Source organism: Larus michahellis, chromosome 8 (genome assembly GCF_964199755.1).
Source record: "Larus michahellis chromosome 8, bLarMic1.1, whole genome shotgun sequence".
In the NCBI taxonomy this organism is placed as follows: domain Eukaryota; kingdom Metazoa; phylum Chordata; class Aves; order Charadriiformes; family Laridae; genus Larus; species Larus michahellis.
The window spans coordinates 22,480,181-22,496,278 of NC_133903.1; the positions used below are offsets into that span (position 1 = coordinate 22,480,181).

A 16,098-nucleotide genomic window follows, 5' to 3' on the forward strand; every position below is an offset into this window, starting at 1 on the left:
CTCCAAAATTTCCATATGTCTGGAGATTGCTCCCTTTCCCGAAGAGCCAGGAGGGAAAACTATGGCTTATTCTATAGCTCTTTGGGAACCGCTTCCGTGGTCGCACAGACCTTGGGGCTGCGGGCTTTCCTGCTGCCTTCAGCCTCAAAACCATGCTTTCTCCGTACACCAGGGTCGGTGTTCAAAATTTCCGTATGTCTGGAGATTGCTCCCATGCCCAAAGAGACAGGAGGGAAAACTGTGGCTTGTTCTAAAGCTCTCTCGGAACCACTTGTGTGGCCCCACAGACCTTGGGGCTGCGGGCTTTCCTGCTGCCTTCAGCCTAAACACCACCCTTTCCCACTTGGCACCTTGCCAGCCTCCAAAATTTCCATATGTCTGGCGATTGCTCCCACGCCCAAAAATCCAGGTTGTATTCAGTATGTGTACAGATTTTATTTCGAACTTAAATGGTATTATTTTAAAAAGCAAATGCAACAAGCAAACAGACAAAAATCCAGCTGGGCGATTCCCTCCCTGCCCCGAGCTGGGCTTTTTCCCCACAGTCCCGGCCACTCTGCAGGGTGACATTCACCACCAATATTAGGCAGCAGGACTGAGCCCAGGGAAGGGCTTTTGCAGGCAGCGCTTTCCTTGAGGCTCCTGGTAATGCCATGGCTGGGGGGTGCTCAAGAAATGGAGTCAGTTGCCCATAGTTGCTATTTGTGTTCCCTCCTCATCACTCTCTGTCTGGTCCCCTGCCCCCTTCTTTTAATTCCTCCCTCTCTCTCTCTAGCCCAGCACTAATTTTCCCTTTTCTCTTTCTTTCTCTGGCCAGCTCCCTGACCTTATGGTTTTCATCCCTCCCTCCCTGCCATACAGCCTGGTTTTGTCTTTGCAATTTTTTCTTTCTCTACATCTCTCTTTCCCACTCCCTGTCCTTCTCTCTCTTCTATCGCTCTGTCCACCTTCCTGGCCTCATCTTCCTCACTGTCCTGCAGCCTGTCCCCTTTCCTGCCTGTCTGCCTGGGCCTTCCCTCCTCCCTCTGGGCCTCCATCCCTCTCCCCGTCCCCTTTTGCTCTTCCTCCACCTCAGCCCTGGAGGTCGTCGCTGTTCTGTCCTTCTCCGCCTCCTCGTCCTGACCCTGTCCCCTGCCCTCCATCTCTTTCCCACTCTCTCCCCCTGCCCATTCCTCACCAGGATTTCTCCTCCCTCCACTCCCTGCCCAGCTCCCCCCTCCTCTCCCCGTTGTCCCTCTGGCCCTTCCCATGCCTCTCTGCCGCTCTCTCCCTCTCTGCCCTCCTCCTCCCGGCTCCACCAAGGCTCTGGGGCTCCGGGGCCTGGCCCTGGGCTGGGGCAGCCCCGGGGAGGTGGCCCTGCTTCCTGCAGGGGTCAGAGGGCAGGAAGGGGAGCCCCGGGGAACGCTGGGAGCGGAGCTGTAGTCCCAGCACGGGTCGTGTAATTGCTGTGATTTTTGCTCTCTAGAGACCACACATGCTCTTATTTTTCTGACCACCAATCTTAAATAACACACAGAAAACCTACAGTAAGCCCATCATGAATCAGCTAAAAATTCTGAGTTGTAAATTGTAGCCCAATCCTTTAGCACCATCAGTGCTGCTTACCTTTCCTTTCTGAAGGGGTAGATCATTGGCCTTAATGTTTTATGTCCCTTCAGTACTGACCTTTCAGCTGATGTCTGTTGAAAATTACAGAGACAGGCTTGATATGGCCGGGTAACTATAGAATGAAATAATTACCTTGGCATCGTTCTTCCTTCTTAGAGACCCGATTTATAGAAGGTTCCTGCATCAGCTGAAAAGGCAATGGATATTTTGGAATCTTTTTCAGAGAATCAAATGGCCTAAAGAAAATCATAAAGGAGCCGAAAAAGGATAAAATGAAGGCTGTGTATTAAGTGTATTTTTATTAAGGGAGCTCTCTACCCATTAGAGTACAACCCATCTCATGATGCCTGCAATATCAATTCACAATGTCAAGGAAAAGTGGTTGGAACAGCACTCATGCATACATTTACATCTCATAATCCCATCTTTAACAACCACCTAAACGAAAACTAATACGGTCCAGTAAATGAGTCAGAATATTAGAGGGAATGGATGACGTTTTCACAGTGAAAGTAAGCTGTCCGGTGAGGGCATCTCTACTTTTCTCCAAGCATCCTTACCCTTTATTTTACCTACAGTAAATTCTCTAATGACAAACTTGCTTACAGACGGTTGTAGCTCTCCAGGGGTAAACTCTTGCTACTAAAACTCTAAGATTGGTTGTTAAACTCTGCCATGGCAACTTAACCCAAAGCTACCTTGCCTCACCCTGTGGCAACTTTTAGTCATAAAGGAACACACCATGATGCATTACGGCATCCACAGACACCACTGTCAGGGTAGGTGTGCAAGTGGAGTTCCAAAGTTCAGAATTTCTAAAATAACCGTGCCACCCATACGAAAGGCATTTAGAGATGGAAAATCAAGCGCCCACAAAAAAGCGTGGGGATGAATTGGTGTTCTAGAGGAAAAAGATTCATCCGGTTGAAAAAAATGAGGATAATAAAGCTTATTGACCGATCACAGATATTGAGCCACTTGACCCAGAGATGCTACAATGGTGCGATGAAATTGATAAAGGTATGATACGAAGCTCTTGTCAGGCCTTATCCTCAAGACTGCACGCTATTTCTAGTCATCTGTGCTCAAGAAAGATGGATGGAAGCAGAAATATACTCAGGGCCACCCAAACAGGCTAATCAAGGGAATGACAAGCCTCTCTCTTCAGAGGAGATGCAAAGATTTGGCTTTTTTAGCCTAGAGAAACAAAAACTAAGAGAAGAGATGATTGCTCTCATCAGTAGGGCAACCACCAAAGGAGGGAACAAGGACTTGCGAAGGTAAAGAATGATACAGTCAGAATACGACCAGGTAAATACCACTCCACTCGCTTTAGAGAGGCACATTGATTTCAAAAAATTGACCCAAAAACACCCAAATCCAACTACCCAGCCAACTACCGAGACAACTATCGAGCCAACTACTGAACCAACCTACCCAGCAAACCCGCCCAGATCACGTCCCCAGCAAACCTATCCAGCAAACCTCCCAGGAAATCTACCAAGAAAACCTGCCCAGCACACTCCCCCGTCAACCCACCCCAGCCAGCCCCCCCACAGCCCCCGCACAACCCCACAACCCACCAAGGGCAACAAACAGGAGGAGCTGGAAGCCGCTGTGCTGCTAGAGAGCTGACACCTACTTGCCATTCCTGAAACCTGGTGGGACCAATCCCATGACTGGAGTGTGACTATCCATGGCCAGCAACAGGGGAGGAAGCGGGGGCAGAGGGGCTGCCCTCTAGGTCGAGAAACGGGTAGAGTGTGAAGAGCTGTCTCTGAAGAATAGCCAAGAGCAGGTTGAAAGCTTATGGGTAAGAATTAGAGAGCCAAGGCAACAAAGGGAGCCTTGGGGTTGGTGTCTACTCCAGGCGGCCCGATCAAGGGGATCCTATTGGCGAAGCCTGCTTCCTCCAGCTACAGCAGCAGGCATCGCGCTCACAGATTCTCGTCCTGCTGGGGGACTTCCACCACCCCGACAGCTGCTGGAAAAGTAGCACGGCGAGCTGTAGGCAATCCAGGAGACTCCCAGAGCCGAGTGCCTTGAAGATAACTTCTTGAGCCAGGTAATAGACAGCCCCACCAGCGGAGAGGCCATACTGGACCTGAAGGGCACCAATGCAAATGAGCTAATGGGTGACATCAATGTTGGAGGCAGCCTGGGCTGCAGCGGTCAGGCGCTGGTGGAGTTCACAGTCCTGAGGGCTGTGGGCGTCAGGGGAAGAGTAAAGTCAGGACCCTGAATTTCAGGCAAGCAAACTTCCAGCTCTTCAAAGAGCTGGTCAATAGGACCTTCCGGGACACTGATGAAAACCTAGTTCCTATGAAAATGATAGAAATGGCATGGGCAGATTTGCATGAGGGACGTGTAAGTACAGGGAACATGGACTACAAATTCATACCACTGTGCACGTATGAGTTCAAAGGTTTTAAGCAAAGTCTTAACTGTCAGTAACGCTGAGTTTATTTAGAGACAAAAAATCCCTTCTGTCCACACTTCCACCCTTCCTTGCCCAGCAAGACTACAACGTGCTGCCTCCTGTTCTGCAGGTCATGAGCAACCCATTTCAGAACAGCCTCGAACACGGCCTCTTCTTTCATCGGGAGCTCATCCTTCTCCAGCAGGCGTTCCAGGTCATTGAAGGAGAGCGCCAGAAACTCTGTGGACACCCTGGTCACCTCCTCGAAGTGATGCAGGATGAACTCATGGGCTGCTTCTCGCAGGTCAGGGCAGTAGTAGTAGCCTGTGAATCTCCAGATGCCGCTGCAATTTTCCAAGCACAGCTAGGATTTTAAGAACTCGCAGCAGAGTCTGACGATGTCCAGGACGTGGAACTGGTCTGCCGCGATGAGCAAACTTTCAACATTGTCATCCATGACCGGCACTGTCCCGGTGTAGGCGTATTCCATAAGGAGCCTCATCATTTCAGAGGAAGTGCCAGGGATTTTATGGACCTTCCTCTCGGCATTGCTCCAGTTGCTGGAGAACAAAGCCCTGAAAAACACGAAGCAGTGCTGGGGAAGAAAGCAGCCTTGCTGTGTGACACCCTGACCCCATTATCCCCTGTGCCTCCTTCCCCGGGCACCAATTTGGGCACTAGCAGTAGCCATGCTGGGAGGCCGTGGAGTTTTATGAAGGGAAGTTGTACTAGCCGGTTGTTTTAATAAGGAGCCAGAGGGCAAGTGGGCACCTTGCTTCAACAAGAACACCAGAGAGTAACGGTGTGTGGGGAAGGAAAACCTCCCGCCTGGCAGCAGACCAGCCAGGCTGGCCACGCTCCCAGCCCTGCACCGTATCTGGGGCTTCGCCAGACACCACTTCCAGCGCTGCTGTTCGATCTGAGCTTGTGGATGAATTTTGGTGTCCGGGGAGGTACCAGCACTAGGGGGAACTGCTGGAGGAGAGTGTGAGTGCCGAGGGAAGCGCTGGAGATACACGAAGGCACAGTGTGGCACAGAGCAGGAAATACTGTTTGGCCCCATCCCCTCCTCCTTCAAGCACTCACCTGAAGTACGGACTGCAGCTGCAGAGGATCATCTTGTGAGCAATGAATTCAATGCCGTCCACGCTGATGATCCCATCGCCCAGCTTCCCTTCCGGGCAAAACCCATTGAAGGCGGTGCAAGCCACTGCACTCATCTTCCTCTCCCTGCGTGAGGAGGAGTATGCGGTGCGAGCCAAGCTATGGCCCACCTTGACGCCTGAGGCACTGGGAGATGCTTCTCTCTGGGGTGCTTATAGCACTTAGTCCTTGCCCTCCCTCCAACATCAGAGTGGAATCCCTGCCTGTCCGGTGGCTCTGGAACGGGCCCCATAATGACATCACAGACGTGGGGGTGACCGGGACCGGCCGTGAGCCCCTCCACAGCCCCTCTGTGGGGCCGAGGTCTGGGTCCTGGCGGTCCATGTTGCTGTGGGGCGGAGCCGTGGGGTCCCTGGGCTCTGTGGACTTCCACACAGGAGAGGAAATACTGACACTGGAATAGGCTGCCCAGGGAGGTGGTGGAGTCGCCATCCCTGAATGTGTTTAAGACTCGTTAAGATGTGGTGTTAAGGGATGTGGTGTAAGGGAGAACTTTCTAGAGTGGAGTTGATGGTTGGACTTGATGATCTCAAGGGTCTTCTCCAACCTAAATGATTCCATGATTCTATGATTCTATGAAATAAAAGACGTACACAGTACTAGGAACCATCTATAAAAGACTCCAAGCTTTTAAAAGAAAGCAAAGAAGAGGAAAGACACATTTGGGAAAGAGGAAAATTGACAGAGAAAGCAAGCTTTCAAAACAAGTAGCAGCGTATACTGCTTACTGTAAGTCATTATTGCCGTGAGCATCTACCGTAGCTAGAAAAGAAAAATGCTTGCCAGCCTCGCGTTGGAGGCTTGGTGCCTGAACAACACTTGCATTTAACAGAAGCTCTCTCAAGAGCTAGCGGTTTGAAGCAGCAACGCTACCAGGTTCAAGGCCCACATCTCCTCAGTGCACGTGCTTAAGTCAGTTTTGCAAAGCCAGCCAGAAAGCTGAATGGAACCTGAAAATACAAACCACCTCCTTCCACCAACGCCAGTAAAAATGCCACTAATACAGCAGGATTGGAAGTTTTGTTGGAAATACAGGAACTGCAACAGAATCTTAATCGTTTTCCCATTTAGTATTTGCATTTTCAATCCCATACAATAAGAAAAAATTCAATACCACTGGCAGTCTCTAGAAAAGACACAATTCTAGCAGATAGGGCCACATCTGACGACATGTATGGGTCTATGCAACTTGGTGGGGTTCCCTTGGGTATTTGGGGTTCCCTGTGGGGGATATTGAGGGGTTTTGGGTCCCATGGGTGGGATTTAGGAGGATCCTGCGGTCTATTAGATGGTTAAAGGGAGGCTTTGGGGGGCATTGTATGCCCTTGATGGACTTTGGGAGGGGTTCCAATCCTCGTGTTTCCAATTTTCCCCAACAGGGTTGCAGGCCGCAGGGCCAAACCGCCTCTTTGAGGGTGCAGACATCTCCTCTTTGGTGTCGGTCACATTTATTTCTCTGCAGGCAGCACCTCCTTTTCTGAGCAATCTTTTTTGGCACCCATATTTCAGTTCTCCAGACACAAGTGGGATGGGCGATACCCTTCTAAGCAGCTGAAGCAAGGAAGCGCAGGGAAATGTCACTCCAGTGTTAAAGGGGATCTCTTCTCGTTAGACACACCAAAATCCTTTCAGTGGCCATTTCCAGGTTTGATGAGGAGGAACGCGGGCCAAAGTCCTGAGGCTCTCGTGCATGCCAGTGGGATAGAGGGGACGCCCACAGCGTGATGGAGTAGGAAGGGGGAGCCCTCTCCCCCTCGGGAAGGAATGATTTTGCTCACAGGCTGGTGTGGTTGAAGCCTGGCCATCAGCTCAGCACCACACAGCCACTCCCTCGCTCCTGCGCAGTGGGATGCAGGGGGAGCATCGGAAGGGGGAAAAGGAGAAAACTGGTGGGTTAGAAACAAGGAGAGTGGAAAAGAAAGCCCAAGGAAAATGAGGCATGCAAAAGAAAGCACTTGCTGACCAGCAAGCGAGCGATGCCCAGCCAGGCCCCGAGCAAGGGCAGCCCCCACCAACCTTCGCCCCCCACTACACCCCGCAGTTTCATTGCTGAGCACGCTGTGGTAGGGTGTGGGATATCCCTTTGGGCGGTTGGCGTCAGATGTCCCCGCTCTGTCCCCTCCCAGCCTCTTGGGCACCCCCAGCACGCTCTCTGGCCTGCAGTCTGAGGAGCAGAAAAGCCCTCGGTGCCGTGCAAGCACTGCAAGAACTAGCGCATCCTGGGGCTCTCCGGGCTCTTTTCAGCACAGCTGCAAAACAGAGCCCCGCACGAGCTGCTGGGAAGAATTCTCATCATTCCGCTCATGAGACGCTCAAGGCTCAGGACTTGTTTGGCACCTTTTTACAACCCTCCTGGCCTTCACTCGCCTATGGCAGCGCTTGAGGCTGCTCTAGGTTCTGCCAGTCCCCCTGGGGCACGAGGGTCCCAGCCAGAGCAGCCTCCAGACATGCCAGGCCCCACAGACCTGGGCAAAAGGCCGGAGCAGAGAAGAGCTTCCCTTCAGGCGAGAGGATCTGCTGGGCTCAGCTGGCAGAGGAGGCGCTCAGGCAACACTTCAGCAAAGTGCAGATGCCCAAGTCCCCGCCGGGCCCTGCTGGGCTGCACCCTCAAGTGCCCGGGGAGCTGGCAGATGGGCTGGGGAGGCCACTGCAACAGGGAGCTGTGCCTCAGGACTGCATGCAAGCAACCACCAGCCCTGGGCTGGGGCGCAGCAGAGCCAGCTCTCTGCTCAGGGAGAGCCTCTTGCCCACACTGCCTGCTGGGGCAAGCAGGGGCAGGGACTGCCGTGTTTCCCCTGGGCAGGGCTGGCAGCTGTGGGAAAGCCTGGGCAGGTCAGGTGACCCAAACTGACCAATGGGGTGTTCCCTCCCAGCTGTCACGCTCAGGGCAAAAGCCGAGGCATCAATGGCTTGGGGCTGCGTCAATGGCCCGTGGCTAAGGAGGACCCTGCCAGTTTCTCTTGTGTTGATCCTGATGCCTGGGTTCCTGAATGAAGGTCCAGTAGAATGAAGGTTCTGAATGAAGGTAGAATAAAGGCTTTTGAATGAAGGTTCCCATTCCTAGAGAGCTGGTGGCAGAGGAACCACATGGAGTTGAAGAAGGGCGAGCGCAGGGTCCTGCACCTGGGGAGGACTAAGCCCATGCAGCCAGAGCATGACAGCAGCGGAGGGGCTGTGCCGTGGCTGGAAAAGCGGCTGCTTGGCCCGGCCCAGAGGGTGCTGAGCAGCAGCACCAAGTCTGGCTGGAGGCCAGGAAGCAGCGCTGAAGGCCAAGGCGAGGGGCATTGGCAGCAGGTGGAGGGAGGTGTTCCCTGCCCGCCGCTGTGTCCTGCTCGGGGCTCCCCAGTGCAAGGCAGAGATGGGCAGAGTGGAGAGAACCCCCAGGCCAGGCCCCCCCAGGGCCCCTCCCACTTTCTGTTGGCCTGGGACCGTTGGTCCGTTGGAGCCAGCAGCCACCAGCGCCAGCAGGACGGAGCTGTGCTGGCACGCAGCAGCGCTGGGAGGAGGCAGGGTTTGGCGGAGCAGAGCCAGGGTCCTCCTGTCCCGGGCGGGATGGGCCAGGCCAACTGCTGCTGTGGCTCCAGGTGGGCTCCCCCCGCGGCTCGGGGACAGGCGGGCATGGCCGGGCCCTGCACCAGCGGCCTTGCTCATGCCTGCTGCTCTCTGCTGCGCAGGGAGGCTCTCACCAAGGCTGAGGCGGTGCTGAGCGTGTACGTGCAGCTGACCCGGGGCCGCAAGAGGAGCGAGAGGCGCCTTCTCCTGCTCCAGGAGGAGCTGGTGATTGCCAAGTTGCTGTAAGACCCTGCCAGCCCAGCTGCCTTTCCTTTCCTTTTTCCTTTTCCTTTTCCTTTTCCTTTTCCTTTTCCTTTTCCTTTTCCTTTTCCTTTTCCTTTTCCTTTTCCTTTTCCTTTTCCTTTTCCTTTTCCTTTTCCTTTTCCTTTCCCCCAGCCCCAGGCCCTGGCACCTTGGGGCTGGATGCCCCAGTGTCCCTCCCAAGGGCAGCTGGGGGAGAGGGCTCTGCCCGCGGGAAGCCCCAGGCGGCCACCTCCAGTTCCCCTCCTGCCTCTGCTCTCGGCAGACGTGGCACCAGCCTGCGCCCACAGCTCCGCCTGGCCCTGGACCAGCTGTGGGTGCTGAGCGGCGGCAAGGAGGCAGCGGGGCAGGAAGGCGAGGAGGAGGAGGAGGAGGACGAAGGTGGCAGCCGTGAAGACATTGCCACCCTCATCTTCGCCTGGCCCACTGGCTCCTGTGTTGCCACTTTTGGGTGAGTGGTGGTGCTGTGTGCCATGGGCAGGCAGGAGAGCTTCCCCAGCATGCCCACGCCATGCTGGGAATGGCCTCTGCCCTGCCTGCAGAGCCTGGGCAGGGAGCGGGCAGCACGCAGGCAGGGAGGGAGGCAGGGAGGGGCCCTTGCCAGGTCTGGCATCCCCTGCTCCCCTTTTGCTCCCCAGAGCACAGAGAAATGCCCTTCCTCCTCTCTCTCTGCAGGGCCCGGGCACTCAAGGAGCTGTGGGTGGGCACCCTGCTGGGGTAAGCTGGGGGGATGCTCTGGGTGCCGCCGCATGGGGGAACATGGCTCCCAGCTGGGGAGAGGTGCCCGGCAGGCAGAGCTGCCTCCCAGGAGAGCAGAGGCGGGCTGGGGCTCAGCCAGCTCCCTCCCGCTCCCTTGCTGGCGCACAGCACTCCCGAAGGAGCCAGGAGAGCCCGAGTGACCTGCCTGCCATCGCTCCAGCTCCTGGAGAAGGAACTGAGCTGCCGCCATGCCGTGAGTGTCTCTCTGCTCAGGGCTCTGTCCCCGAGCACCGGTCCCGCAGCCCAGCAGCAGAGGCATCGCTGCTCACCTTCTGCCACCCCTTCTCTCTTGCCCAGTGGAGGACGTTGAATGCCAGGAGCCTGGAGAGGCTGATGGAGGGCCAGGCAGAGGTGAGAAGGGCTGCCTTTCACCCGCCTCGGGCTGTGCCGGGCTGCCAGGGATGCGCGGCCAGTGGGGGGAGCTTGTGCGGGAAGGAGGGAGGGTGACACACTGCCACTCGGGGAGCGGAGCGGCTTGAGGAGCCAGCAGCAGCACTGGCATGTCCTCGCTGGCGCTGCTGGCAGGTGAGCTGCCGCGTGGGGCAGAGGGTCCCGGCTCTGCCACGCTCGGGCTGCTGGTGCTGGCTGGCAGCTCACCGGTGGCCCTTTCTGCTGCAGGGCTGCTCTCTAAGCGCAGCCTGCTTCTCGGAGGCGGATGCCAAGCGAGGGCCTGCTACGGTGGTGTCCAGACACGGCGGGGGACTTTGCCGCTCAACGGGTGAGATTTGGAAAGAAAGACAAGCTCCTGCCAGCGTCTGAGGCATGCTCGCTTGTCCCTTGAGTGTCGCCATGCAGGTTGGGCAGCCCAAGGCAGGAGGTCAGCTGGAGGAGCAAGGAGCCCCGCTGGGCAGCAGCCGCCAGACGTGCTTGTGCGGGGACAGGCAGCCCCTGCTGCTGCCCACGGCGTGGAGGAGGGCAGGGCAAGGGCTGGGCCAGGCTGTCCCGCTGGCATGCCGGCTCTGCAGAGCAGGGCAGGCTGTGGCAGCGCTGGCCCAGCGCTCTGCATTGATGGGCTCTGGCTCTCTTTTCCTTTGCAGCAGGAGGGAGCAGCAGGAGCAGCAGCAGCAGGAGGAGGAGGGAGCTGCCCTGGCCCTTTGCTCTGCGGCGCATCCCGGCTGCTGCCCAGGCGCCAGGGCAGGCGGGCTCCGGCTGCAGCAGGAGGCTCTTTGGCCAGCCCCCGGCAGCCCTCTGCGGGGAGGACGGCATGCTGCCCCGGCCCCTGCAGGTAAGCCAGCCTGGAGATGGGCCCCCAGCCCTGCCGGTGCTCCTGTGCAGGGGCGCTGGGTGTCCCCAGGAGCTGCGGGCTCAGGGCAGTGGGCTCTTTGTCCCCCACAAGGGGCCGGCTGTGGGGCGGTGCTCTGGCCACTGCCAGATGGGGGAAGACAGCTCTCAGCCCAGTAAGTCTCCTCCTGCCTCTCCTGCAGGAGCTGCTGGCTGTCCTGCAGCAGGAAGGGCCGGCCACGGAGGGCGTATTCCGCAGAGCTGCCAGCAGGACAGCACTTCGGCAGCTGCGGGAGGCCCTGGACCACGGCGCAGAGGTGGAGCTGGCAAGCCAGCCTGCGCTGCTGCTGGCCGTCCTCTTGAAGGTGAGCGCGTCCCACCTGCAGCTGGAGGAGTTGCTGGCTGGCCTGCGGTGTCCAAAGGCTCAGCTGGAGACCTTGGCCGTGCAGGACTTCCTCCGAAGCATCCCCACCAAGCTCCTGGAGACCCACCTCTACGGGGACTGGATGGCAGCCATGGAGAAGGGCAGCAGGGAGGAGAAGGTGCAAGACCTGAAAGCGTAAGTGTGGGCAGCAGCCTGCCTGCTGAGCAGGAGCCCTGAGCGCTGCCTGAGAGCCCCTGGCAAGCTGCGCAACACCTTGGGCAAGCCTGGCAAGGGACGGCTGTGGGCAACGGCTGCGTAAGGACCACGAGTGTTGTTCCCCTTCCCGCAGGGTGGCCCACAAGTTGCCAGCAGCCAATCTCGTCCTGCTGAAGCGGCTGCTGTGCCTCCTGCGGCACATCGGGCACAACGCAGCCACCAGCAGGATGAGCTGCAGCAATCTGGCCATCTGCGTCGGGCCCAACCTTCTGAGCCCTCCCGACGAGGACCTGCTCCCGCTGGAGGCCATGCTGGAGGTCATGGAGAAGGTAGGCTGTAGCCACCAGCTGCCTGCAGCCTTCCCGGACCAGGAGAGCAGGGCTGCTCTGCTAGAGGTCCCTGGCTGCCTCCTCTCTGCATCAAGTGCTGGGGGGGGCACTGCCTGCAAGAGCAGCCCCACAGCCACGTCCGCCTTCTGCGCAGAGGCGAGGGTGCGCAGTGGAAGAGGCTGCTTGGTCCCTTTTCAGGCAGCAGGCTTGAGAGCACGACTTTCATGTGTGCAGGTGAAGGCGCTGGTGGAGTTTCTGATGGAGAGCGCCAGGGAGATCTTTGGGGAGGAGATGGCCGGCCTTTCCCCTGCAGCAGCCCAGGAGTTCCCAGCCCCCCCGCAGAGAGGCAGAGGTAAGAGGAGAGACTGAGGCTCTTGGCGGGCTGGGGCTGGGGCTGCCAGCAACTGCAGTATCCTTTCTGGCGGGGCTGGGCACCAAGCCTTCTCCTCTCCGCCTGGCCCCTGGCCCCTGCTTGGCCCCTGCCTCTGGGAGCATGGAGGCTTTGCTCTGCCAGATGAGCTGAAGCCTGCAGACAGGGCACCGGGGGGCTGAAAACACAAGTGGGCCAGGCCTTGGGGTGGGTTTGGCTCGAGCGGCTTCTTACTTCCAAGAAGGCACTGTGCTGCCCGTGCTTTTTCTTCCTCACTCTGCCTTTGGAAGAGCAAAGCGTCCCTGCAGCGGCAGCAGAAGCGGAGGGAGATGCAGTGCTGGAGTCTGAAATGGGAGAGGTATGTCAGGTCCCCAAAGACGGGGAGAGCGCATCTGGTGGAGGAGGACAGTTGCTGATGAGGCCAAGTCGCTGCTGTGCCTCTGCCTGCCAGGAGAGCTGCTGGTATGTGTTTGGGCTATGCCCCCACCCCCGGGGATACCTAGGAGGGCAAACTGGCAAGGTTGTTCCTCCAACACACTACACACGGGCTTCATGCAACACGATGCCTACAAAAGGCCTAGAAAAAGACAGAGGGGAGGAGCTGTCAGCTTCCAAGGGCTTTGCCTTGGGTCCTGCTTGCTCAGAGCTTCATCCAGTCTCTCTCTTGGAGGGGGCGGGGGGAGTGTGTGTAACGTGGCGGAGCCAAACCAGCCAAAGGCATCTCCTCTGGAGAGCTAAGGTAGCCATTTGGCAAACGGTCGCTCAGCACTGCAGGCCGTCTCTGGCCACTGGCCAACTCCAACCTTTCCCTTGTAGGCACCTCCAGCTTTGCCTCCAACCACCCCCGAGAGTGCGGCAGGCTCCCCGGGGTGCCCAGAAGAAGTGGGGAGGCTTTCCCAAGAAAGAAGGTAAAATGAGCTGCCTCTACTTAAAATCAGAACTGACTGGCGGGCTGGTGGCTTTCCCAAACTAACACTGCTGTGGCATGGAAAGGTTTGCAGGCTCTCCGCAGGATGAGGCAAAAAGAAGAAGAGGCAAGAGAAAACAGAGCTGGGAAGAGGAGAGTGAAAGCCACCTGGAAAAGAAGAGGAGGAAGAGAGGAAAAGCCTTAGCGCATGGAGCCAGGAGAAGACGCAGGAAGGTGCAGCAGGTCTAGAAGGCCGGGTGCGTACCAGGCTCTGCTGCCCATCTTTCCCAACGGGGAACACTGCTCTCAGTCGCTCCAAGGGGCTGTCAGGGGGCGGCGAGGGATGGTGCCATGCAGGCTTTGGGAAGAACTCCACGGCAGCTCCCCAGGGGCTCCCGATGGAGCCCTGCCGCGTGGCACAGGGGCACTGAACACCTCTGCACACACAGGGGCCTCTAAGGCATCACCCGTGGGGAGAAGGCGCCAGAGCCATCCCGCAGCCAACGCCAGCAGCAGCTCTCTCTTCTGGGCCGTAAACAATGCCTCCTCAGCGCTGTTCCCCAAAGAGAGGGCAACAAAACCCTGCTTCCTCCTGCCTCTAGGGGTTTAGCAGAGCTTTTGGACTCTGTCGTTGCAGGTGCTGATGGGTTCTCACTGGCTGAAGCGCTGGGACTCCTGGGCCCTCCATAGTCGACGTCCAGAATAAAATGAGCTGTTCTCCCTTCCAACTGAGTCCGTGCCCTGGTTTGAGTGATAGTTCTCTCTCTCCCTTGATGGTGCCCATCTGGAGAACTTCTTGCCCAGGCGCTGGACCCCTGCGCCCTTCCCTTCCTGCCGAAGCCGTAGCGCTCGCAGCATCCGACACTTGCTGTACCCCGCTGACAGTGCACAGCTTCCTGCTGAAAGAAGGGGCTGAGTGGAATCCTTGTCGACTTTCTGTTGGGAGGGGGATCAGGGCTGGGTCTTTAGTGTTCTTCATGTGAATTACTTTTTCTATTAAATCTGTTTCTCTTTCAGCCCTTGTGTTTCCGTGTTTTTTTCCCCATTCCCTTTCCCACGTGGGGTGGGGACATCGGGTGATGGACTCCTTGTCTAAACGACAAGAAACTGGTGGATGTGCGGAGGTGGCCTGCTCCAACATCTGCTCCAGCAGGCTCGCCTGGAGCAGGTGTCCCTGGACAATGTGTCACGTTAAAAGAAGTGTAGTTTCGATATTTGTCTGTCAGAATCCCAGGACTTTCACTGATTTACTATCAGAGTCCCACCAGAGGACTTTCACTGAATCAGATTCACAAATAATCAAAATCAGTTATTTTATTGAGAGCAACAGTTGCAGATTCGAGTTTGCCGTTGATAAATTCTCTAACTACAATAGTGCTAATTAGTTAAGGTTAATATTGCTAGCCAAAAATAGCGATAGTACAACAACCCAGGGTAACATTCACCAAAGGGTGAAAGGCGCAGCGGTTGCCCAGAAAGGCGTCCCTTTCTGGGGTGGAGGAAGAGAACGCAGTCCTTCTCTCCCAATTTAACTGTCATTTTCTCCATCCTTTTATCCACAAAACTACAAGGTTTCCCTCCCCTAGGTGACGTGTAGTATTATTTGGGTGGAGAGTTGAGTGCTATTCTCATATGTGTTTAGCGTGATCTCTAAAATCTTCATTAGAATATACAGGGGTGTCAACTTTACTATGCATTTCACAGGTAATGAGGCAAAGCTCAGTTACCAGGCATGGTACCCTCTCAAGGAAATGAAGAACTACACAAAGTCTCTGTTACCTTGATTTTACTGTCTCTGCTGACGAAAAACAAGCTGGCTCCCCAAGTCTATCCCATTGCTTATGTATCCTGTGGTAGCCAGACAAGCCTTCACTCCCCTGGGTTGCACAGGAGATAGCAGAGCCAGCCTTAATTGCTTATTGAGCATAGAGACTTCACCTCATTATGCGAATTCCACAGCCCCACAGACCTTGGGGCTCTGGGCTTACCTGCCGCCTTCAGCCTCAAAACCATCCTTTCTCACTTGTCCCAGGGCTGGCCTCAAAAATTTCTGTATGTCCAGAGATTGCTCCCACGCCCAAAGAGCCAGGAGGGAAAACTGTGGCTTGTTCTAAAGCTCTTTGGGAACCGCTTGCATGGCTCCACAGACCTGGGGGCTGCGGGCTTTCCTGCTGCCTTCAGCCTCAAAACCACCCTTTCACACTTGGCACTGAGCCAGCCTCCAAAATTTCCGTATGTCTGGACATTGATCCCACGCCCAAAGAGCCAAGAGGGAAAACTGTGGCTTCTTCTAAAGCTCCCTGGGAATCGCTTGCATGGCCCCACGGACCTTGGGGCTCCAGACTTTCCTGGCACCTTCAGCCTCAAAACCACCCTTTCTCACACACCGCAGTGCCAGTCTCCATAATTTCTATATGTCTGGAGATTGCTGCCACGCCCAAAGAGCCAGGAGGGAAAACTGTGGCTTGTTCTAAAGTTCTCTGGGAACCACCTACATGGCCACACAGACTTTGGTGATCCAGTCTTTCCTGGCGCCTTCAGCCTCAAAACCAACCTTTCTCACCTCCCCCGGCATCGGCCTCAAACATTTCCAAATGTCTGGAGATTGCTCCCACACCCAAGGAGCCAGGAGGGAAAACTGTGGCTTGCTCTAAAGCTCTCTGGGAATTGCTTGCATGGCCCCACAGACCTTTGGGCTCCAGGCTTTCCTGGCGCCTTCAACTTCTAAACCACCCTTTCCCACTTGGCGCAGCACAAGCCTCCAAAATTTCCATGTGTCTGGAGATTGCTCCCATGCCCAAGGAGCCAGGCGGGAAAACTGAGGCTTCATCTACTTGCTGGCCCTTAGAGGTTGAAGCTTTGTAATGCTTTATCTTGTAACAGAGCCCGAGTCAGACCTAGTCGTCTCCAGCATAGGGAGAGCACAGA

The 16,098-nt window shown here is 56.3% G+C and overlaps 1 pseudogene; it reads right to left on the reverse strand.

Annotated features, from left to right (window-relative positions):
- Window positions 1-3,736: 3,736 nt before the first annotated feature.
- On the reverse strand, window positions 3,737-6,883 carry LOC141748023 (kelch-like protein 10; annotated as a pseudogene).
- Window positions 6,884-16,098: the final 9,215 nt, after the last annotated feature.